Raw genomic sequence first — 24,404 nt, 5'->3', positions numbered from 1 at the left:
ATTTCCAGAGGACATCATGTACTGAGTTTCCTCACAGGTTCTGTCTGAATATTAGTGAAAGTAACCTATTTCTAAATTTTATGTATTTATTTATTTATTTTTATTTAATTGAGATACAGTGCAGGGAAGACCCTTCTCGCCCTTTGAGTCACACCGCCTATCAATCCCTGATTTAATCCTAGCCTAATCACAGGACAATTTATAATGACCAATTAGCTGACCAACCAGTACGTCTTTGGACTGGGGGAGGAAACCAGAGCACCCGGAGGAAAGCCACGCAGTCATGGGGGGTTGGAGGTGGGGGGAACGTACAAACTCCTCGCAGGGAATTGAACTCAGGTCGCTGGTGCCGATAAATTTTGTGCTAACCACTACGCTACTGTGCCTCCCTGAGTAATCCGTGAGTGCCATGGGCTGCGGTGAGGCTCAGAAGATAAATTGTTCACTTGGTTTATTATAGTCACATGTACCGAGATACTGTTATAAACTTGTCCTGCTTAACTGCTTGTACAGATTAGTTCACTACAATAGTGTATTGAGGTAATACAAAGTAAAACAATAGCAGTGGTCCTCAAGTCCTGGGGGCATCCTAGTAAATTTTCTGCTCACTCTTTCAATCTATTGATGAACAATCGCAAATTTCTACAGATGTATCATGGAGAGCATTCTAACTGGTTGCATCACTGTCTGGTATGTTGGGGTTACTCCACAAGATCAGTTAGTCAGCTCCATCATGAGCACCAACCTCCGTAGTGTCCAGGGTATCTTCCAGGAGCGAGGCCTCAGAAAGCCGGCATCCATCATGAAGGATCCCCTTCACTCAGAACGTGTCCTCCTCTCATTGCTACCACCAGGAAGGAGATACAGATACCTGAAGACACACAGTCAGTGATTCAGGAACAACTTCTCCCCTTCTGCCATTCAATTTCTGAGCACTACCTCACTATTCTTTTAATTTCTATTTTTGCACTACTTCTTTAATTTAACTACTTAATGTAAGTATACTTACTGCAATTCACAGTTTTTTCTCTATTATTATGTATTGCATTGTACTGCTGCCGCATAGTTAACAAATTTCACGACATATGCCAGTGATATTAAACTTGATTCTGATATCTTTCTTGAAGCTCTCTGCCCCTTAACCATGTGGGGACTCTTTCATCAGGAGAACAGAAAAAGGTTCAAGAAGGCAACTCACCACCACCTTCATGGCGTAATGAGGGAGAGGTAACAACTACTGGGCTTGCCAGCAACACCCACATCCTGCTGCATGAATAATGGAAACTTCTGCACAATCTGTTTGCTAAATGTAGAAAATGGAATAGCCGAGACTAAGACACACCTTAGTGATGGGTTTATACTGGTGAAGGTCTGTATAACATTGAACACAAACTGTGAATGTTGTTTGAAGTTATGTGTGTGCCTCGGCCCCTTCGAGAGATCAAACTATCAGCTACCCACACAATTATTTGCCAAAAGTACTTAGTTGAGATCCACGCTTAAGATTGCTGAATGTTAAACATTGATTAAATAATAGCTCTTGCAAAACAAAGCTGACTGGCTTGGATATTGTAAAGGGCAGTGTGTAGAGAGATATCTCACCCACCCCATTTACACTTCCACTTTCTGCAGCACTGCACAATATCATACATCACTGCTTTACGGTGGCCTTTCAAATCAGCGGTCGCATACCTCCGCACAACCGTGGGCGTCCGAGGGGGATGGGCAGCTCTAGCCAGCCCACGCACAAGAGGGAGTTCAGAGCAATAAAAGCAACTTTGTCTCTTTTTTTTAAAGAAAGCATTTTCCTGCCAACTCTGGCCAAGGCAAGTCAGGTCAAAAGTACAGAAACGCTTCAATCTGTGCAGGGAGGACAAAAGAGTTTGTAAAGTATGTTTTTCTTTGGTCCAGTTTACAGAACTTCACCACAGAAAGATTCCAGGAATTTCAGCGGAGCTCCTCTCTTTTGCTTTTTGACCCGAGATTTGTTTGCATTCATTTGTCTGAAATACAATGTCTGTAACAGAACTCTGAAGGCATCTTCAATCACGTGGCAGTGCTGTTTACAATGTACCTCAGCTTTCAAGAGTTAAAGGTTACCGTACTTCAAGAAAAATAATTTGCAGCAGTAATTAGGGTGTCTCTAGATTTCAAGATTGTACAATGATTCATATAGTCATTTGAGCTTTCAGTAATGTGTCATTATACTGGGCCAGGTTTCCTGGGTCATGCCAGAAACCATTACATCAGTATATGAAGTCCACTCGTTCAAATACAGCAACATGAATTAGAATAACACACACAAAATGCTGGAGAAACTCACCGTGTCTGGCTATATCTATGGAAAGCAACATAAATTGGAAAGCTGCAAAGATCTTCTCTTCTCCTTCCATTGAAAACCCCAGGTGAGAATAGGAGCTATCTTGATTTCAATGGCCTGAGCATTTGAAGAAATTGCTTTTCATAATTGTTGCAGTGTATTTCCTTATATGGACATATTCTGATTCAACGAACAAGACTTTGCAATGGTAACAGTAAGCTCAAAGAGTCAATTGTGAATAAGAGCTTTTGTGACATCAAATGGTTTCGATATTAAGCATCCAGTAAGGTTCAGGCTGGAGTCTGGGTGTGCACTTTAAGCTGGACATTAGGTGTACTCAGAATCAGAATCAGGTCTGATATTACAGGCACATGGCGTGAAATTTGTTGGTTTTGTGGCAACAGTACATGGGCCTGTGAGAGTAGGATATGAGATGTACACTTGGGACACACACGTAACAACATTTGCAGTTTGTGTTCAATGTTATACATACCTTTACCAGTATAAACCCATCACTCTGGTGTCTTTGCCTCAGCAGTGCAGGTTCATGTTTGGCCACGCTAAACCAGACCTGGTATGGCCGTACACATGTACACTCATGTTTGGCTGAGCATGGGTGGAGTTAAGCAGGTCTGAGTTTGCATGATGCCAAGGTTTTTTTTTCCCAGAATTCCCCACAGATCTGGAAGTGCTCATGTCTTGACGAAGAATCCAGGTCAATTCCAATGCGTTCTCCAGCGTGGATGTGTACTTTGCTTTCAAATTTGTTTTATTAAGTTAAAATAAAAGTTTAAAATTAACATTAAAACCATGAACCATGATTAGCCTAACACTATTACAGCATCAGCAACCCAGGTTCAATTCAATAATGAGTTTGTACATTCTCCCAATGACTGCATAGGTTACCTCATGGAACTCTCATTTTTTCCCACATTCCAAAGATGTCTGGTTTATGTGACAGGGAGAGCTCGGTAAACACTCTCGCAAACACTGCCTTGTCATTCTGCTGTCATTGAGTGTACGAACTTCAATGTCTTCCCTCGTATATTCTCATAAACTGAGCTGATGCGCTCGGGGTGGCTTTATGAAGTCTTTCCCGCCATACATGGCAGAATATTCCATTTCTTTAGTAATGGGGATGTGTAAATGTAGGTATATGTTGCTTGTATCCTATATTTAAAGGAGATACTTCTGTTTATTTTGTAATAAGATTGTAACTACATTGTGGGGTGCATTGTATATACCCACAACTGTGTGGCTTAAACACCAACTATAAATTTGCTATTGTTGGTAGAATCTCAAGTGGTAACGAGAGGGCATACAGGAGTGAGGTGTGCCAACTAGTAGAAAGGTGCCGCAGCAACAACCTGGCACTTAACGTCAGTAAGACGAAAGAGCTGATTGTGGACTTGTGGAAGGGTAAGACAAAAGAACACATATCAATCCTCATAGAGGGATCAGAAGTGGAAAGAGTGAGCAGTTTCAAGATCTCTGAGGATCTAACCTTGTCCCAACATATGGATGCACTTATAAAGAAGGCAAGCCAGTGGCTATACTTCATTAGGAGTTTGAAGAGATTTGGTATGTCAACCAATACACTCAAAAGCTTCTATAGATGTACCATGGAGAGCATTCTGACAGGCTGTATCACTGTCTGATATGAAGGGTTGGGGGGGGTGCTACTGCATAGGATCAAAAGAAGCTGCAGAGGATTGTAAATCTAATTCACTCCATTTTGGGTACTAGCTTAGAAAGTACCCAGGACATCTTCAAGGGGCAGTGTCTCAGAAAGGCAGCAAATATTATTAAAGACCTCCAACACCCAGGGCATGTACTTTTCTCGCTGTTGCCATCGGGTAGGAGGTACAGAAGCCTGAAGGCACACACTCAGTGATTCAGGAACAGCTTCTTCCCCTCTGCCATCTGATTCCTAAACGGACATTGAACCCTTGGACACCACTTCACTTTTTAATATATATTATTTCTGTTTTTTGCACAACTTTTGATCTATTCATTATATGTATACTGTAATTGAGTTATTTATATTTATTATTAATATTACTTTATTTTGTTTTTTTATTCTATACTATGTCTTTGCATTGCACTGCTGCTGCTAAGTTAACAAATTTCACGTCACATTCTGATTCTAATTCATGTGTAGTCTTATGTTAACCTCGCTGGTAGGTTCTAGTGCCAGATAAAGAGGAGCTCTTCGCCCCCAGAGAGGGAGAGATACTGGCTGCCAGGAGATCACACTGGACACAAATAAGTATGGAGATCCTAGTGTGTTTCCTTGTAGATATCTTTTTGTAAATATTGGCATTTTTATTTTCACTAAATTTTCACTATTTTTTGTAAGTTTGATTCTGATGCACCTAATAAACACCCTTGCACTAAAGTGCTAATTGACTCCAGCCATTTTTTCTTTGGTCACAACCCACATATCTAACTGTTTACTAGATTGATTAACCACATGGGTGTAATTGGATGGTGCAGGCTTGTTGGGCTGGAAGACCCTGTTACTGTGGTGCACAGTATCTCCAAATATATAAAATAAATAAAAACTGCAAGCACATTTGGGTGTGTTAAAAGAAGTACTTCCAGTTTTAAAACAATCAGGTCCCTTCCACGTCCCGCCACAGGTTTCTCACAAATGTTCTACTGCTGCAAAGAAAGACACCACTTCTCTGCTCCTCAGTAGCTAGCTTGCTTGGATGAACACACTGCCCTCAGCACGGGGACACTCACAAAGGGAGCAAAGGTTTAATACTGGGTGGAAGGTCAGACAGAGACGGGCAGCATCTGAATCATTGCTGAGCTGCTAGAGTACAAGTGATCCCAGGTGGCAAAGCAATACCAAAGGCCTAACTGGCAGTGTGTTTGACTTATCGCTGGCCACTAGCCAATTGTTGATCACAATGCGTCTGGGCAAAACTAACGACTTGACGTGCTGTGATGTCTTTTTAACCAAACCTCATGTCCAGCTGACAGACCGGCGCGGATGAAGGCTGGTGGCTCCCTGGGGTCAGCGAGTTGTCAACGGGTGGTCGCCTGGTAATCGACGTGTCTTCGGGTCGATGCCTGGATGTTGAATCAGAAGTCCGGAAGCTGAGGCCATTGGTCAGAGCCCTAGGTCTGCGAATCTCTGCGAGTCTTCTGCGAGTCAAAGGCCCAATATCTGCCTGTCTGAACTTGGGTCTGCTGGAGGCTGCGGAATATGGACTGCCTTGGGGTTAGAGTACTATATAGGGGCGTGGATTAGAAGGAGAAATGGGGGCTTGTTTTGCTGTTGTTGTTTTGTCGCTTGTTGGGTTCTCTGTTGGTTTGCCGAGCATTGTGGACGTGCTATGTTTGTGGTGGAATGTGTGTCGGTACTTGTGGGCTGCCTCAGCACACCCCCTGAGTGTGTGGGTTGTTGGCGCCAATGACCCATTTCACTGTATGTTTTGATCTACACATGAGAAATCATCTTGAGTCTTTACAGAAACTAATAAATGGACTAGCTCACTTTAGGGTTTACCTTTTTTCAGACGGAGCTTTAGTAACCCCCCCCCCCGGGTTTTCTGCCTTTAGTATTTAAATGCTTCACTCCCTCTTTATTTTCTTTGTGTGGTCCTCAAGATTCCATTCCCTCCCCACTCTTTTGTCCTTCCTTTCTCTTTGGCAGAAAACAGACCCTGGTTTTTCTGGCAGTAAAGCAGTGATACAGGCTCTTAGTTACATTACATGGCTGTGACTCACGGACTGATCCATGCATCTTGACAGGATTACTTGCCTCTGACCTCTACCTTGCAAAGAATTTCCTCTGTCATCACTCCTGAGCGCTTGCAATTAGATTTCTAATCCATTTTAAATGAAAAATCTTTTAGATCAATTTGTTCTCTTTCTGACTTCATGCTTTCTGCTGAAATCTCTAACCATTTCCAGCTCACCTTCATTTCCCTCTCATAGTTCAAAGATTAGTCTGTCCATTGACCAGTTAATGCGGGTGCAATTTATCCAGAGCTGGAACCCACAGCTTGGCAGTGGGAATGGATCGACTAGATTTACCGCTAACTCATCTTTGTCATTCCTAACAATCCCCAATGCTTTCTGACATTTAGACTGTTTTGCTACTTTCCCAGCATATATGATGAATAAACTCATCTCCAGCTTCTATCATTCCTGATGAGGATGGCGTAGTTCGCCATTGAAATGTTGATTATAATTGATAATTTTACCTGGTTGGAAGCCCGAGAAGAGTTTATTTGTTTTGCTACTAGCTGATATTATTTGCATGCGAGGTTTCTGAGATACTTTTGCTGGGATGAAGTAATTTGTACGGATGGTCTAAACACTCCTGGGAACAGAGATTACAGATACCTAAAATTAATGCTGTCTTGTTCTGACTCTCTGAGTGCACAAATATCCCAACCATTGATAGATGAAGTATTCCTGTGATCATGTTTGTTGTGCTAAGTGACATAAACCAATTACTTTATGTTTGGCTAATGCGGACAAGAAGCCTACAGGTCACTTCACTTTGTAAACCATGTCTCTTTGCAGGAGTCAATTTTGTTAAAATTTTAACTTTGTCGCAAACAACTCTGACTCTTAGGAAAGGTGCTGTGCTAGAAAGCTGAGGTTGGCAAAAACCTCTAGGGCCCTGGGAAGTGAATATCCTCAGAAGAGCTGACTGCCAATACCCCACACTGGGTTCCAGACACTGGAGAAGAAAAGTATTAATTTGTAGTAGATAAGTCCCACAACGTATTGTGCAAGCTCCAGTTTTTTGCCAACTAGTGATGACTATCTCTGTCTTGGCCCAATGTTTGGGATTCCCCTCTCTGCCATTTCATCTCTGGTGTCACTTTTAAAACACCACTTAAATTAGCTTGGACACTGCCACCAGATTGTTTGCCTCCTTCTTTGCTCTATGTCAAAGTTTACCTGATTGTACAAATTTTGCTCTGAGATTTCAGTAACTTTTAAAGCAGAAGCAGCAAGGAAGACAGAGAAGTTTGAGAAGATGAAATTGAAAGCTTAAGGTTCTGGAACATCTTTTACTTTCTGGTAATTGTCATGGAGAAACATTTATATATCTACTTTAAGGTTAGTAATCCAGCTTACTCCACTGTATTTTTATAATGTTACCTTCAAAATTAAATGGGGGACAATATTAAATCCTTACCCAACATATATGGTCAATTTTGCATTGCTGTTTGTGTAAGTTTTCTTCATGCTAGTTAGCTGCAGATTAGTTGCAAAAGAAGTCACAACAGCACCCCTACTTTAGAAAGATTGCGCAGATTCAGCATGTCACCTGAAACTTTGACAAACTTCTCTTTGGAGCAAAGGAGAATGAGAAGTGATTTGATAAGGAGCACAAGATGATAAGAGGCGTAGGTAGTGTGGACATCCAGAAACATTTGCTCAGGGCAGAAATGACTAATCTAAGGGGCAGAGTACAGGGGGGTTGTCAGAGGTAACTGTTTTGCACAGAGAGTGCCGGGTGTGTGGAATGCCCTGGCAGGATTGGTGATAGAGGCAGATACATTATGGGCATCTAAGAAACCCTTAGGTAGGAAAGACGCCAATGTAGCAGGGAAAGTTGATTTAATGCAGTCTATAACCAGCCACTCAAAGCACTTCATTATTGTTGAGGTCAGTGCCACTGGATGGTAGGAGTTGAGGAGGGTTACCGTTGTCCTCTTGAGCACAGGATGATGGTGCCCAAGATGGGAGAAAAGGGTTAGATTGATCTTAGAGTATGTTAAAAAGTTGGCACAACTTTGTGGGCCGAAAGGCCTGAACTGTGCTGTCTGTTCTATGTCCTATGTTTTATATCCTAAACTTCTATAGATGCTCAGTGGGGAGTACTGGTTGTATCATAGGCTGATATGAAAACACTCAGGAACAGAAATGGCTACAGAAGGAGGTGGATACGGCCCAGTTCATCACAGGCAAAGCCGTCCCCACCATTGACTCCATTTACATGGAGTGTTGCCACAGAGAGTAGCATTCATCATCAAAGACCTCCACCAACCAAGCCATGCTCTCTTCTTTCTACTGCTATTGGGCAGGAGGTACACCACCAGGTTCAGGAACAGCCATTATGCTGCAAAGCTCAGGATCCTGACCGGTGTGGTTAAATTCACGCACCACAACTTCAAATTGATTCTACAAACTACAGGCACAGTTTCAAACACTCTTAACAACTCATGTTCTCAGTATTGTTTTATTTGCACAGTTTTACTTTATTTGCACATTGGTTGTCAGTCAATCTTTGTCTGGTTATGTATAGGTTTTTGTACATCTCCTTTGTATTTCCTTTTTCCGGTAATTGTTTATACATACTTTGATAATGAGTTTACTTACTTTGAGCCTTGGAATTTCCTGCATTACACCATCCCTCTTCTTAGAGAGTGCCTTGAGATCAAGGATAACTAATTGCTCATCTCTAACATCCCTTTAGAAGGAGATAGTGTTCTTCACTTAAAGCATCATTGCCACCTGATGCTCAGTAGCAAATTCCAGAAGGATGAAGGATCTGGACCACCTGGAAAAATGGGCTGAAAAATGTCGGATGGAATTTAGTACGGACAAGTGTGAGGTGTTGCACTTTAGGAGGTCGAACTAGGGTTGGACTTATACAGTAAATGGTAGAGTAGAATAAAAGGATCTGGGAAAACAGATACATAATTCCTTAAAAGTGATGTCACAGGTAGATAGGGTCATTGGTATATTGCGCTTTATAAATCAGAATATTGAGTACAGGAGTTGGGATATGATGTTCATTCTAAATCAGAATCAGAATCAGATTTAATATTAGCAGCAGAGGTCATGACATTGGTTGACTTCACAGCAGCAGTAAAATGCAATACATTATAACTGAGGCAAAAATCTATGAATTATATTAAGTATATACAATATATATTAAATAGTTAAATTAGATAACTAGAGCAAAAATAGAAATAAAAAAGTAGTGAGGTAGTGTGCATGGGTTCAATGTCCATTCAGAAATCTGATGGCAGAGGGGAAGAACTTCCTGAATTCTTGAGTGTGTGCCGTTAGTGTCCTGTACCTCCTTCCTGATGGTAGCAATGAGAATAAGGCATACACTCAGTGATGGTCTCCTTAATGGTGAACACCTTGTCTATGTTAAATTCTATCGGTCTGGATCCTGTGGAGGCTAGTGCTCATGATGCAGCTGACTAAGTTCAAAACTCTCTGCGGTTTACTTTGATCCTGTGCAGTAGCCCCCTCATGCCAGATAGTGATGCAGCCAGTTAGAATGCTCTCCATGGTACATCTGCAGAAATTTTCGAGTGTCTTTGAAGACATACCAAATCTTCTCAAATTCCTAATGAAATTGGCTGCTTTGTAGCCAATTCTTAGTAGTTGTATCAATATGTTGGGTCCAATTTAGATCTTCTGAGGTATTGACACTCAGGAACTTGAAATAGGAAGTTGTGTAAGATATTGGTGAAACCAAATTTAGAATATTGTATGCAGTTCTGGTTACCTACCTACAGTAAAGATAGCAATAAGATTGAAAGAGTACATGAAAAAATACAAAGATGTTGTCAGAGTTTGGGAACGAGTTGGAAGGAAACATTGACTTTTTTCCCGGGAGGATAGGAGAATAAGGGAAAATTTGATTGAGGTATTTTCCACTGACATTGGGTGAGAACAGAACCTAATCACAGAATCACAGGTTAAAGGTGAAAGTTGAAATATTTAAGGTGAACCTAAGAGGGCACTTCATCACTTAGAGGGTGGTGTGAGTGTGGAACGAGCTGCCAGTGAAAGTGACGGATGCGGGTTTTATTTCGACATTTTAGATATGTTTGGGTAAGTACATGGTTGAAAGGAATATGGAGAGTGTCATGAAATATGTTGTTATGCAGCGGCAGCACATTGCAATACATAATTATAAAAAATAAATTACAGTGAATGCATATCTATGTATTTTAAAAGTTAAATTAAATAAACAGTGCAAAAAGAGAAAAAAAAGTAGTGAGGTAGTGTTCATGGGTTCAATGTCCATTCGGAAATCTGGTGTCAGAGGGGAAGAAGTTATTCCTGAATTGGTCAGTGTGCACCTTCAGGCTCCTGCGTCTCTTCCCTGATGGTAGCAATGAGGAGCAGGCACGTCCTAGGTAAATGGGGTGCTTAAAGTTGGATGCTGCCTTTTTGAGCCATTGCTCCTTGAAGACGTCCTTGATGCTGGAGAGGCTAGTGCCCATGAGAGAGCTGACTGGGAGGGGAATCTGTGGGTAACAAGGCTCTACTGGGCCCACTGTTCTTGTCTATCTTGGTGGTATAGCTGAGGCTTGGGAGGTTCTTGTGGACAAATAACTGGGATACATTTTGTCAAGGCAGCTACCGTGTACCAGTGGTGAGGGAGTGAACCCTGAAGCAATTCACTTCCACTACTTAAGCATCATCTGACTTGGCACGTGGTGCGAAAGTACTTAAACAAGTTAACTTAGACTGGTATATTTTGTGCTACTTACACAAGGGTCAATAGGGCTACAGACCTGAACAAATCAAATTAGAACTGACTCACAACAGAAAAGAAAATGCAGTGCCCACTCAAATCCATGCATTCTTATTCACCTCCATTTTCAACTCTACAAGCCGAAACTTGTTCTGTTTTCAATGCTCTGGAGAAATCCAGCTGGGAATGGTTCGGTCTCAGTTTCAGTAATGCTTCGTCCAGCAATCAATATTTCCCCCTTTTCATCTTTCACCTTGTAAACCAAAGTGTTTGAACTCAAATGACCTTGTAGATGAATGGCAAATTGATTCAGCTTTGTTTTGGTTCTTGTTTTTGGTTCAGTTCAAGGTCATTCTCTTGGCTTTAATTGATGTTCTGTAAAATTGGATAGTTTTGAATCAGAGAAGAACTTCAAGTCTGTGAAATGTAACTAAAGTGAACTCAGTTGTAATAACAATTAAAGATTAGTCCTCATTTTACCTTAATTGCTTCTTCAATAAAATCTTCCTGTTCTTCAGTGTTGTTGTCTTCTGAGTCACTTGCACCGGTACTTTTATCTTCATGCCACTGAAACGCACACCCTATGAGCAAACGGGGTATAACCACACAAAGCCGCTGGTCGCAATCTTAAAAAAAAATGAATGAAAATGTAAAATCTGCCATGTTGACGTTTACTGCCAGCACAGTGTCAGATTTCAAAACCATCCCAGGCTCTTTCATGCAAAGCGATTACCCGCTGGATAGAGGGAAAGTTTCAGGGAAGCATTTTTGAAAAAACTCCTGACTGACTGCTGGCAATCTCCGGTTAATGACCAGTCAAAGTGGAGAAGGGGCTTTTGAAAATGCAATTGGCAATCTTGAGGGCATCCATCAGAAGCTCTAGAATTAGCAGAAGATGCACCACCTCATATACTACATATACTATCCACCACCCCATCCCTGTCTGTGCAAGAGTCCGTGGTCCGCACAAAATCTGAGTTGAAACAATTCTTCTTCAGTCCTATGGCAAGAGTCTAAGATGAAGAGGGTGCTTTACCTGTGAAGTATGGGGAGAAAAGTGGTGAAGCAAGTACCACCAATGACCCAGGCTTATCGTGATCTCCAGTGCTTACAGTGTGGAGTTTGCACTTTCCCCCTATAACCGTATGGATTTCCCTTGGCTGCTCTGTTTTCTTTCTCCACATGCACAACGCTTTATAGTGCTGGTGACCGGGGTTCAATTCCTGCTACTGTCTGTAAGGTGTTTGTATCTTCTCCTTGTAACCAGGTGGGTTTCCTCCGGATGCTCCAGTTCCCCCCCCCCCACAGCCCAAAGATGCACTTTATACTTTATTGTTGCCAAACAATTGGTACTAGAACGTACAATCATCACAGCGATATTTGATTCTGCGCTTCCCGTTCCTTGGATTGCAAATATTAAATATTAAAAATAGCAAAAAATAGTAAATATTAAAAATTTTAATTATAAATCATAAATAGAAAATAGAAAAATGGGAAGTAAGGTAGTACAAAAAAACCGAGAGGCAGGTCCGGATAGTTGAAAGGTACGGCCCAGATCCAGGTCAGGATCCGTTCAGCAGTCTTAACACAGTTGGAAAGAAGCTGTTCCCAAATCTGGCTGCTAGGTAGGCTAATTGGTCATTGTAAATTGTCCCATGATTAGGCTGGGATTAAATGGGGGGATTGCTGGGTGCCGTGGCTCGAAAGGCTGGAAGGGCCTGATCCGCGCAGTATCTCAATTAAATAAATAAATCCCAAAAAGTGTGCAGGTCAGCAAGTGATTGGTCGCTATGAATTTCCCCTGTTGTGAGTGGCAGGGTCTGGGGTGAGCTGCTGACAATGCAGAGAAAATAATTTAGGATTAGTGTAATCCTATTAAAAACTAAAAATTGAATTTATTATTTTTTAAATTATTGGTTTAATACAATGAGTATTTGATTATCAGTATACACTCATTGAGCTGATGGGCCAGTTTGCACGTGTTGTGACTCCAAAAGAGAAACAATTTTACCAGTGGTACTTGGAGATTTTTTTCAGTTTGCTTAAAAAGTGGAAAAATTTGAGCTTTATATAACTGAATCTGCCACTGGTTTGCCACAAAACATTCCCTCTGGCTTCAAAGTGGGAAGAAGCTTATCAGAGAGTTTGTTCCCTGTGTGATAAGATTGCTAATCTTGGCATTAAAACAAAGACTTCAGAACGTATCGGGAGAGATTGGGACATGAGTGTCAGCAATTTTAATTGCCACACACCTGAATCAGTGCCACTTTTAATGTTTTATTGAATTTCATATCGATGGAGCTAAAGGGCAATCTCTGACCTTTCCAAGTTTCGGTTGTTGTAAAGTGTGTAAATAATCCCACGCATGGAGAGAGGCAGTGACAACTTGTAAGTATCAGGATCAGGCCATGCTCTCGTCTTCTCTTCTCGGATAGAAGGTACAAGAGCCTCAGGTCTTACATCACCAGATTCAGGAACAGTTATTACCCCTCAGACAGTAGGTGCTTGAATAGAAGAGGGTAACTACACTCTCTTGCCCCACAATTGAAATCATTCTACAACCAATGATCTCATTTTAAGCAACACACATCAAAGTTGCTGGTGAACGCAGCAGGCCAGGCAGCATCTCTAGGAAGAGGTACAGTCGACGTTTCAGGCCGAGACCTTTCGTCAGGACTAACTGAAGGAAGAATTAGTAAGAGATTTAAAAGTGGGAGAGGGAGGGGGAGATCCGAAATGACAGGAGTCAAAGGGAGGTCGAAAAGTTGAAGTGCCGAAGAAGTTACAGATGGGGAGCAGTGAGAGATGGTTTCACTGAACTCAAGTACTCTTTATCTCACTATTTAATATTCTCATTATTTATTGCTATTTAGATATATTTGCATTTGCACAGTTTGTTGTTTTCTGCACTCCAGCTGATCTTTCATTGATCATGTTATAGCTACTGTTCTATCGATTTGTTGAGTATGCCCACAGGATATTGAATCTCAGAGTTGTATATGGTGACATATATGTACTTTGATAATAAAATTTACTTTGATTTTTGAATTTTGAACTTTAAAATAGATGATCAAATGCCATGCCTTCCAGATTTTGCTTGGCAAGATACTTGATGGCATTAAAATTGAGACAGTCAAACTGATTAGCAATAGAATCCACATGTCTGTTTCGAATGAGTATATTTGTTGATACGCCTCCTCCACTAGCTCACAGGTCACGCTTGGACAAGGTGTAGCACCCGTTTAGCCCCCCTGATCAGGGTCACATGAAGACATGGGAGTAGGTGGTCGATGCTCGTACGTGCAGCAGGTGCGTTTCACAAGTCCTGGTTATGCAGCCACTGATGACAGACAGACAATTTCTGAAGAGTGTTGATAATGGCTGGGGTCACCTGTCTTGTAAAGACACTGCCCAAGAAGACACACCACTTCTGTAAATTTGCTTAGAACAATCATGGTCATGAGACCATGATCACCCATATCATACGACATGGCATATAACGATGATGATGATAACGACAATGGAGCTGTCCCACTTTGACACCTTACGTGCATTATTTGTGGTGCTATATGTTTATTCTCACAGCTTTCTTACATTCCCAGAAAGATAAAGACTGTTTTGGAATCATTTTGTACATGATCCTAATTGTCCTTCGTGTTAATTTCCCTCTGTTGTGGAGGAACGTGCTGATTGTTTCACACAAATTAACACCGATACCAGTAACACTGAACCAGGTGGCAAAATCATGACTTTGTGTTGAGATGTTTTCTCACTATTAAGCTCTGTGGACGGCTTCCATGGTTAGAATTGGTACTAGGAGTGACTTCTCTCTCCTTGGTGTTTGTAAGAAAGCTAACTAGTCTGTTTAGAGCCTATGACACATTTGATATTGAATTATTTTTCAAACATGTATCCTGTCCATCACCGAGGCCATCTTTTTCTACTCTGTAACAACTCCTGACCTCTAAATCAGCCTCCAACCATTTGCTGAAACACTTATGCATATTTTTGTTAACCAAAGAAGTTGAATCACACTCAACATTTTGGGAGCAGTTTCTTTCTCTCCACCATCAGGTTTCCGAATGGATAATGATCCTGTGTACACTACCTCACTATTGTATCTTGCTATCTTTTTGCACTCAAGGTATAAGACACTCCTTCCCTCTGCTAGCCTGCAGGTCACCTTTGGGCAAGGTGTAGCACCTGCTTAGCCCCTTGATCAGGGTCACGTGGTGGATGGTTGTACGAGCAGCTGGTGCATATCACAAGTCCTGGTTATGTGACCACTGATGCCAGGCAGACTATCTCTGAAGAGTATTGATACTGACTGGGGTCATCTGTCTAATATACTAATATACAGTAGTGCTGAAAAGTTTGTGAACCCCGTAGAACTTTCTCTATTTCTGCATAATGTGATCAGATCTTCACACTAAATCCCAAAATTAGATAAAGAGAACCCAATTAAAGAAATAACACAAAAACATTATGCTTGTTCAATTAGTTCTTAAGAAAAATGATACAACATTACATGTATTTGTTGGAAAAAGTATGTGAACCTTTGCTTTCAGTAACTGGTGTGACACCCTTGTACAGCAATAACTTCAACCAAACGTTTCCGGTAACTTTCAATAAGTCCTGCACATCGGCTTGGAGGAATGTTAAGCTATTGCTCCTTACAAAATTGTTTCAAGTCTATGATGTTGGTGGGCTTTGTTGCATAAACTGCTTGCTTCAGGTTCTTCCATATTTCTAAAGGACTTAGGTCAGGACTATGACCTGGCCATTCCTAAACACAAATTTTCTTCTTTTTAAACCATTCTGTTGTTGATTTATTCTTGTCTTTTGGATCTTGTCTTGTTGCATTATTCAACTTGTATTGAGCTTTAGCTGATAGACTGCTACCCTGATATCCTCCTGTGGAATGTCTTGATACAATTTTGAATTTGTTGTTCCTTCAATGGTTGCAATCCGTCCAGGCCCTGAGGTAGCATAGCAACCCCAAACCATGATGCTCCTTCCACCGTGCTTCACAGTTGGGATGAGGTTTTGGTGTTGGTGTGCAATGCCCTTTTTCCTCCAAACATAGCAACGTGCATTTCTGCCAAAAAGTCCAACTTTTGTCTGATCTGTCCACAGAAAATTTCTCAGAAGCATTGTGGAACATCCAGGTGGTCTTTTACAAACAGCAATTTTTTTTTTAGAGAGCAATGGTTTTGTTCCATGAGCACCACTCTTGTTCAGTGTTTTATTGATAGTGGACACATGAACAGAGACCTTAGCAAGTTCCGGAGATTTCTGCAGATCTTTTGTTGTTACCCTTGGGTTCTTTTTCACCTCCTTCAGCATTGTATGTTGTGCTCTTGGTGTGATCTTTGCAGGATGCCCACTCCTAGGGAAAGTAGCAACAGTACGTAGTTTCCTCCATTTGTAAACAGGGTTTTCTTACCCTGGACTGATGAACACTCAAATCTTTAGAAATGCTTTTGTAGCCTTTTTCAGCTTCATGCATCTCTACAATTTTTCTTCTAAGGTCCTCTGAAAATTGTTTGGATTGAGGCATGGTGCACATAAACAGATCTTTGTGTGTCTTTTTTATAGGTGGGGCACCTCTACAACCCCCACCTCCAATCTCCTGTCATTGCTTGGAACACATGACTCCAAATAGCTTTTGTAGAAGGCATTACCCCAGAGGTTCACATACTTATTTATGCAGAAATAGAGTAAATTCTACAGGGTTCACAAACTTCCTAGCACCATTGTAGAGTCATCAATCAGAACTCTTGGCTGTGTTACAGATTCATTCAATGAAGTGATTCAACTGAGACTTTGCTATCTACTTCTAAGAATGGGGCATGATATTTATCTGACTGGAATCTGGGGGTACAAGGTTTAAGGGTGGAACACAGCCCATCCCTGGGTAATAACCGGGTTTCGTTTTCACAGGCCTTCATAAGTGAGTTAGTCCATAAGTTGGATACCAGACAAAATCCACTCAATATGGTACCATGCTTCTAAAGTATTATAATGAATGGCATAAAAATCACATAATACTGATAAGAAAGAACAATTACTAAAAGCAGAGTTCAAGTTCAATTGCCATCCAAACATACATGAATACAGCCAAATGAAATAGAGTGACTCCAGGGTCAAAGTGCAAGACACAGTACCAACGGACATTCACAGCACAAAGCACACTTAGCACATATAAGACAGCAGTAAATTACAGCCTTACACAAAAAAAGGTATTGTTCAAGTCCCTGAGTCCATGAATGACGCAGCAGTCTGCAGTCCGACACAATATATTGTGTTTTCTGTTGAGTGAACACTAGGGGGCAGTACTCTAGCATGGACACTGCACCACACCACCAACGGTGGAGTGCACTGACTCTGACACCTCTCTCCTGGGCAGCTGCAAGCAGGTAACACCACGGTGTGAGGCCTAGGTCTCGCTACGACCAAGACCACTCAATTCCCCCGCCATTCACCAATAAAACAGTGAATCAGACTCGCAGCTTTCCACTTTGCCGATGTCCAACAGGGTCTTGCAATTGCAGGAGAAGTGACGAAGCCGATCACTTGCTGCTAGACTACACACCGCCTTCGCATACTAATGACTCTGATGCAGAGAGCAGCACGATCCGCACCAAGTCCAGTTCTTTCAGTTTCTCTGCCCAAAAGCAAATCACTGATGGGGTCAATTTACAGTCCTTTAACTTCTTAAAGTGCAGCAGGGTCTTGCAATCATAACAATGCATTTAAAAAAGACAATAACACCTTTGGTTAGCATCGTACTAGTATGGTTGGCCATGTACTAATCCTACAAAGCAACAAATTTTGCATCATAAAAGTCAGTGATAATCAATCTAATTCTGATTTTAATTGAACTGTGGCACCACTACAGTTCAAATGACCCAGGTCCATGCCTAAGCTCCACTGCTGCCTGTATGGAATTTGCCCATTTTCCCGTCAATCATACAGGTTTCTCCCGGATGTTCCTGGTTCATCACACACCTAACAGACATGTAGTTGGGAAGTTAATTGATTGCTGTGAATTATCCCAAGTGTTGGCAGAACAAATGGAGAGATGACGGACAATTCCTCCAGCATTTCGTGTGTGTCGCTTCGACTTCCAGCAGCTGCAGGTTTTCTCTTGTTTGTGCTTGGCCTCCTATATAAAACCATAAGACATAAGAGCAGAATTAAGCCATGTGGCCCATCAAGTGTGCTCCCGCAGTCCATTATGACGAATTTATTAACCCTCTGAACTCCATTCTCTTGCCCTCTCCTTGTAACCTTTGACACTAATCAAGAACCCATCAACCTCTGCTTTAAAAATATACCCAATGATTTTACCTCCATGGCTACCAATGGAAATGAATTCCATAGATTCACCATCCCCTGACAAAAGAACGTTTTCCTCATCTCTGTTCTAAACGGACGCCTGCTATGTTTTGTAACTTCAACATATTAAACTAATCAAAGGAAGACTCGGGAGTCTGAAATGTTAGTCTAATTTTGTGCTTACTTTAAGTGAGGCGCACGTGTATCACGTGGTAGTGTGATGACGGATGCAATTCATGTATTCATACATATAACCCATAATGAATGATTTAATCATACAAGAACTTTTAATTAACATATATATATATATATATATATACAAGATTACTGAAATACTAAATATACAACAATGTCCTTGTATTCCGAGCCTGTGCCCTCTAGTCCTAGAATCTTCCACTATAAGAAACATCCTTCCCACATCCACACTATCTAGTCCTTTCAATGTTCAATATGATTCAATGAGATCCCCCCTCTTCCTTCTAAACTCCAGTGAGTACAAGCTCAGAGCATTCAAACACTCCTCATATGTTAACCTTTTCATTTCTGGGGTTATTCTCGTGAACCTCCTAAGGAAAAATGATAATCATAAATATAATATGAGAAGTAATATATAATATTACATATGCATTACTGTGTGCAGAGACATAGGTTTCCTTGATAGAATTTCTTGTGGTTCTACTCTGCAGTAGAACTTGTTAGGGATTAGAAAACCACATTTCGGGTTGAACCCCTCTCTCACTGCTCCCCCTCTGTGATTGCTTCTGCTCTCCAACTCCTCAACCACGTGAGGAAGGGTCTCGGCCCGAAACGTCAGCTGTACTATTTTCCACAGATGCTGCCTGGCCTGCTGAGTTCCTCCAGCATTTTGTGTGTGTTGTTTGGATTTCCAGCATCTGTAGATTTTCTCTTGATTGTTTGATTAAAGTTGATTTTCTTGTGCAGTACTGTAATTAGTTGAAAATGTTCTTAAAATGGAATATGAAGAGATAGATTGTAAGGATAGTTTATTATTGGTAGATTGTCTTGGTATCAGTGGTAGAGAGAGGATGGCGTTGAAGGGCATCACGTAAGTCCTGCCTTTTTGTAAACCTGGTCTGTGTTCCATTGTTTCTAGATATAACTTCTGATTTATTAACTAAATATTTTGTGAAGCCAGTAAATGGTTTTGGTATAATCTGTTTGCAAATTTTAATTTGTTTTAAATTATGTTGCTTATAAATGGAGTACCACGCTAGCGTATTGTTAGCACAACACTATTGCAACTCGGGGCCCTGGAGTCTGGAGTTCTCTGTAAGGAACTTGTATGTTCCTCCCCATGAATGTGTGGATTTCATCCGGGTGCTCCGGTTTCCTCCAATGTTACAAAGCTGTACAGATTAGTAGGTAAATTAGTCATTATAAATTGTCCTGGAAATAGGTGGGTTGCAGGGCAGTGCAGTTCAGTGGGCCAAAAGGGCGCTGTACCATGCTGTATCTCTAAATAAAACTTTTATAAACTTTTTAAAAGGGCACTGTACCATGCTGTATCTCTAAATAAAACTTTTTTTAAAACTATTACTTAAATATGCTTATGATAAGCACATTTTCAGCAATATTAGAATCAGCATTTTAAATCAAATTTCAGTTCAGTGTTCAAAGTAAATTTATTATCAAAATACATATATACCACACACCACCCTGAGACTGATTTTCTTCAGGTACTGTATGTTATCATTGACATAATGTCGTGAAATTTGTTGTTTTGCGGCAGCAGTGCACTTTGTAACACAATAAAAAATATTGTAAGTTGCACGAAGAAATACAAAGTAAAAAAACAAGAAAGAGAACCAAATACGATCTTAAACATATCAATAAGAACAGAAATGAAACAGTTATGTTCTTCTCCTCTATCTGATTTTGCTGGTTGATTGAAGTTCAATCAGCCAGATTGAAGCTGGTTGATTGGTTTGCTTGTAATGAAGTTTATTTGTTAGAAATACAATTGGAGCAATTTTCATCCATAAATTTTCTCTTGAAAATTCAAAGTAAATTTACTATCAAAATACATATATGTTACTATATATACCTTGAGATTAATTTTTTTGCAGGCATTTACAAGAGAAAAAAAATTATAGAATTTATGAAAGACGATGTACGATTTTAAATTGAATCAGTGAATGACTAGCACAAATCGAAGAAGAGTTAACCAGCTTCAGAATCCGTGTCCAATCCACCGTCATAAAAGTCAAATTAAAATGACGTTTTTTTTTCTTGAGACATTATTAAGTGTTGCTTACCTCATGTTAATTTTGGATAATAATAATAATAATAATAATAATAAAAAGATTTGAAAAGAAAAAGAAAGAATTTATGAAAGACTATATATAAACAGACGAGGACTGATAAACAACCAATGTGCAAAAGAAAAATTGACAAAGCCAGTTGTAAAGAATCCTTGAGAGTGGGCCTACACGTCAAAGAATCAGTTCAGAATAGTGGTGACTGAAGTTATCGACCTGGTTCAGGAGCCCGATGATTGTAGGGAAATAATTGACCCTGAACCTGGTGATGTGGGAGCTAAGGCTCTGTACTTTCTGCCTGATGGTAGTAGCAAGAAAAGAACGTGGCCTGGATGCTGAGGTCTTTGATAATGGATGCTGCTTTCCTGTGGCAGCACTCCATGTAAGTGTATTCAATAGTATAGGGTGTTTTTCCTGCAATGGTGTCAGGCAATGTAATTGTGTTTCTCCAAGACTCAGGCTTATTCCTTGGCTCATTATGGATTATATTGGACAAGAGCATCTTCAAATCTCTAAGACTGGAAAGCATAAAAGAAAAAAAGTATGTTGGTGTACCAACATATTGCATCATACATTGGTTGTATGAGTGATGAGATATCATTGTGATATCTGCATAGTGAGTACTCGGCTTTGATCTTGCATCAGCTTTGATCTATAGTTGGGTGAGGGCTGGTGGGGAAGGTAGCAATGGTGAGAGAAGCTGCTTTTATGTTGGACTATCTTTGTCATCAAAAGCAATCAAAATTCTCTGACCAAAGTGCAGCGGGATAACATCAACTCAATTTCCCATTTATGCAGACAGATGAATTTTTATGATAATGCTATTGCTTGGTCACCAGGGTAAGATCTGACCATATAAAACAGAGGTGCATGAGAATTTCTTCTCCAGAGGGTAGGGAAGTTTTGGAATTCTCTCCCCCAGAGGGTTTTGGTGGCTAAATCATTGGCGGTATTAAAAGTCGAGGCAAATATATTTTTGAAAGTTGACAGCTATGTGGAACTGGCAACGTAGAGGACAGGGGCTTGGGAGAGAGCACCCATGTTTGTATCAAATGACAGGCCAGACTTGTGGAGCCATGTAATCTCCTCCTGTTCAAATTTCTTGCACTCTTGTGTTTCTCAGCTCAGCCATAAGGTTAGACTTAGTAAGTTGTGGACATGCTGTGTTGGTGCCAGAAGCACAGTGACACTTGCAGATTGCCTCCGGCACAAACTTTGCTGATTTGATTTGACACAAATGATGCATTTCACTGTACTTTTGATGTTTCAATGTAGGTGTGACAAATAAGCTTAATCTGTATAATTCTTATCTTTATAAACTCTGACAGACTTCTACAGATCTGCAGAGAAAAGCATTCTACTGTGAATGTCATGGCTTGGTATGGAAACTCCAAAGCACAGAACGCAAGCCACTTCACAAAGAAGTGAACTCAGCCAGTTCCATCACGGGTACAGCTCTCCACACCCTCTACAAGAAGCACTACCTCAGAAAAGTGACGTCCATTATCGTTGATCCCCACCTCTTGTCACTGCTGCTATCAGAGAGGAGCTACAGGAGCATGAAGACCCACACATCAATCTTCAGTAACAGTTTCTTCCCCGCTGCTATCAGGTTCATAAACCAGCCTGAAAAACCTGAATTCTACCACAGACTAAATTGCCCTCAAATTGCACTGATGTTGGCATGTTTGTTTTTGTTTATTTTGTCATGTAAACAATGTATAATTTATGTTCATTTAAGTTTGCTTAATTTATTTCTGTAATATTCTACGCTTCAGTTGTTAGTTTTTACAGCATTTATATACTGGGCATGTGTGTCTGACTTGAGCAAGATGTCAAGGTTTCCAATTTTAAAAGAACTGTTTGTTAATTGGGAGTAAGTGCAGGGTAGGAAAAGTGGAAATTGCAGATATTCATCATAAACTCAACATAATTTTAAATGATCTCATTATATACATAGAGTTAAACACTAAAGACCAGGCCTCCTCCACTACATTGCCATCACCCAGTGTCACATTATGTGTATCCAACAATCCATGTATTTAACAGTTACTTGTGCATTGTTTTATAGGATTGCTTTTATACTGTCTTTTTTATTGTGTCTTTATGCTTATTGTACTTCTTATGCTGCACCAGATCTGAAGTAATAATGATATTGTTCTCCCTTATATTCACATACTGAAGAATGACAGTAAATAATGTTGAATCTTTAAACCTTAAGGTACAGAATCAGAATCAGGTTTAATATTTCTGGCATATGTTTTGATATTTATTATTTTGCAGTAGCAGTACAGTGTAATATGTAATAAAAACAGCTATAAGTTACAATAAGAAAAAAAATATATATGATTAAATAAATGGTGCAAAAAAAAATGTTGGGAGATGGGGTGGAGATATGTCTCTACCAAAGGAGGTGTAAAGCACTCCTTCCCTCCACTAGCTTGCAGGTTACCCTTGAGCAAGGTGTAGCACCTGTTTAGCTGCCTGATCAGGGTCACGTGAAGCCATGAGAGCAGGCTATGGGTGGTCACATGAGCAGCCGGTGCATATCACAAGTCTTGGTTATGTGACCACTGACACCAGGCAGCCAATCTCTGAAGAGTATTGATAATGGCTGGGGTCACCCATCTTGTAAAGACACTGCCCAGAAGAAGACAATGGCAAACCACTTCTGTAGAAAAATTTTGCCAAGAACAATCATGGTCATGGAAAGACCGTGATCGCCCCATGTCAGGAGACAGAACACATAATGAATGAGCAAGTGCAAAAAGAGAGCCAGATACAATAAGGAGGTAATGTGCATGGATCCATTATCCATTCAGAAATCTGATGGTGGAGGGAATGAAACTGTTCCCAAAAAGTTGAGGGTGACTCAACTTCTTAAGTTAAAAATATGCATAAGGGTTTCAGCAAATGATTGGAGGCTGATTTGGAGTTCAGGAGTTCTTACAGAGTAGAAAAAGATGGCCTCGGTGATGGAGAAGATACATGGTTGAAAAATAATTCAATATCAAATGTGTCATAGGCTCTAAACAGACTAGTTAGCTTTCTTACAAACACCAAGGAGAGAGAAGTCACTCCTAGTACCAATTCTAACCATGGAAGCTGTCCACAGAGCTTAATAGTGAGAAAACATCTCAACACAAAGTCATGATTTTGCCATCTGGTTCAGTGTTACTGGTATCGGTGTTAATTTGTGTGAAACAATCAGCACGTTCCTCCACAACAGAGGGAAATTAACACGAAGGACAATTAGTATCATTTACAAAGTGATTCCAAAACATTCTTTATCTTTCAGGGAACGTAGGAAAGCTGTGAGAATAAACGTTTAGCACCACAAATAATGCACGTAAGGTGTCAAAGTGGGACAGCTCCATTGTCGTTATCATCATCATCATTATGTGCCATGTCGTATGACATGGGTGATCATGGTCTCATGACCATGATTGTTCTAAGCAAATTTACAGAAGCGATGTGTCTTCTTGGACAGTGTCTTTACAAGACAGGTGAGCCCATCCATTAACAATCTCTTCAGAAATTGTCTGCTTAGCTTCAGTGGTGACATGACCAGGTCTTGTGATATGCAGCAGCTGCTCATACCGCCATCCACTACCTGCTCCCATGATAGAGAGGAGACGGCTAATATGAGGGGGGCACAGCTCTAAGGTTTTAGAGAAAAATACAGGCGGGATGTCAGAAGCAGGCTTTTTACTCAGAGAGTGGTGGGTGCATGGAATGCACTGCCACAAATGATTGGGGGCTGAATTCGAGGTCAGGAGATCTTACTGAGTAGAAAAAGATGGCCTTGGTAATGAAGAGGATATGTAGTTGACAAATATTTCAGTATCAAATATGCCAAAGGGCTCTAGACAGACTAGTGGTAGAGGCAGACGCAATGGAGACATTTAAGAGACTCTTAAGACAAGGATGTAAGAAAAATGGAGGGCTATGTGGAAGGGAAGGGTTAATTAGATTGATGTTG

General features: G+C 40.6%; 1 long non-coding RNA gene across 2 annotated transcripts in view; it reads right to left on the bottom strand.

The window, feature by feature from the left end:
* Positions 1-8,531: 8,531 nt before the first annotated feature.
* The window catches only part of LOC140188024 (uncharacterized), a 43,750-nt gene continuing 27,877 nt past the window's right edge, over positions 8,532-24,404 (bottom strand). For both annotated transcript variants that reach the window (XR_011883207.1, XR_011883206.1), the window contains 3 exons: positions 17,035-17,970; positions 11,283-11,428; positions 8,532-11,177 (listed from right to left, as the gene is read on the bottom strand). This is a non-coding gene — a long non-coding RNA (uncharacterized lncRNA). The remainder of the gene's footprint in view (positions 11,178-11,282; positions 11,429-17,034; positions 17,971-24,404) is intronic.

This window comes from Mobula birostris, chromosome 26, assembly GCF_030028105.1.
Source record: "Mobula birostris isolate sMobBir1 chromosome 26, sMobBir1.hap1, whole genome shotgun sequence".
Classification (NCBI taxonomy): Eukaryota; Metazoa; Chordata; class Chondrichthyes; order Myliobatiformes; family Myliobatidae; genus Mobula; species Mobula birostris.
The sequence above is the reverse complement of the archived record's forward strand: the minus strand, read 5'-3'. Positions and strand labels throughout refer to the sequence as shown.